Source organism: Fukomys damarensis, unplaced genomic scaffold (genome assembly GCF_012274545.1).
Source record: "Fukomys damarensis isolate Sample0158 unplaced genomic scaffold, DMR_v1.0_HiC HiC_scaffold_8, whole genome shotgun sequence".
Taxonomy (NCBI): domain Eukaryota; kingdom Metazoa; phylum Chordata; class Mammalia; order Rodentia; family Bathyergidae; genus Fukomys; species Fukomys damarensis.
Genome location: NW_022900920.1, coordinates 33,695,087 through 33,696,645, shown reverse-complemented (window position 1 = coordinate 33,696,645; position 1,559 = coordinate 33,695,087).

The following is a 1,559-nucleotide window of genomic DNA, read 5'->3' as shown; positions in this document are numbered from 1 at the left end:
ACATTCAGGAGCACGGTAGGATCACAGCTTCTGGTCCAGTCTCCCTCCCCTGTCCCCTGGCTGCGCCAACCTGACGCTGAGGGTCAACTCCTCGACCAGTACATTTATTCACGTGAGCGAGGCTCCCGGAGCAGCCACTGAAGAGGGAAAGACTAATTCAATATATTATCTAGCTGTGGAAGAGGGAGAGGAGGCAGCCCTAGCCCCAGGGCTTTTCAGTGCAAACCACTTAGTTGAGAAGGTAAAAGTAAACGACGGTGAGCCATGCACTGGAGCCCAGTAATAACCTACATCCCCACAGTTGGCTGAATTAAGCGCTGTAGGTGTGTGCAGGGCGACTGCAGTGGACCAGGGACTCCTAGGAGTGAGGCAGCTTTAACCGTGGCGCTGCAAGACCCCCATGCATGGCGGTATTTCGGCAAGCAGGGAGGGGCCAAACTGGCTAATACACCCAATGGCGTTTTCCATATATCTAGAACGAAACATAGGGGCGGGCCAGATAGACTGTGGAAAACCTATTCGATTCCGGACATAATAGAGTTAACTAAAAATCATGGGTATGGACGCAAAAGGGCAATGATTCTATTTTGAATCTAGCGAATGGAAGCTCTTGCAGACAGCAGAGGCAGAGAAGCAGACTCAAATTAGACTAGTAGAACAATCCAGAGAGTGAAGGCTTGGAATAATAGTGTGATTATGAACGAGAGCTGCACAAGCCCTTACAACTGATAAAGGTAAAGAATTCAGGATTATTATATGGCCTTAGAGGTAGAAAACTAAAAACATAGTGGAGCTATGTGGAGATCACTTTTTATGTAAAGGGCATTATGGCATTTCCAAATAAATACATCTTGTAAGCAGCTAAAGACCTTTGAATCTAAATTGGTCCAGAAATACCACGTAATGCATGAGCACGGTATAATTCTCATTATAATTTCTGGACTACTCTAAGTAATTACTTGACAATTTTGTCTTGTACAATTTTATATTCCCAGGGCCTGTCTGATAGACACGCATTTTAGGCATGGTGGCATGCACCTGTATTCCCAGTGCTCAAGAGGCTGAGGCAGGATAGCTGAGTTCAAAGCCAGTTTGGGCTGAGGAGTTCAAGGCCAGTCTGAACTACACAGTGAGACCATCTCAAAACAAAAAGCTATAGAGAACTTTAAAAAAAGATTAGAAACACCCACTATAATCTCACGACGCTCTCTTCCACTGCCCAGATAACCACTAAAGACCCCTAATTTGAATGGGTTTTTCTTTAGGTCACATTGAATGTGTGCTTTTTTTATGGGTCAGGTTTTCAGGCAGTATGATTTCAAGAAATTGTTCCTAAAAGGACACAGAACATGAATTGACTCACTTAACAGATACATTGACAGAACTCTCAGAAACATGGCTTTTCTCTGCCTAAGCCTGTTACAGGAGCTTAGATGAATCGTTAGGGCATCAAAAACTAGACTCAGTAGTAACTCATTGAACTAATTCATAAATATAGGTAATGTCAACTTGAGAAGCTATGTTTCAGAAGTTGCTTTGGAACAAGGGGTATATATATA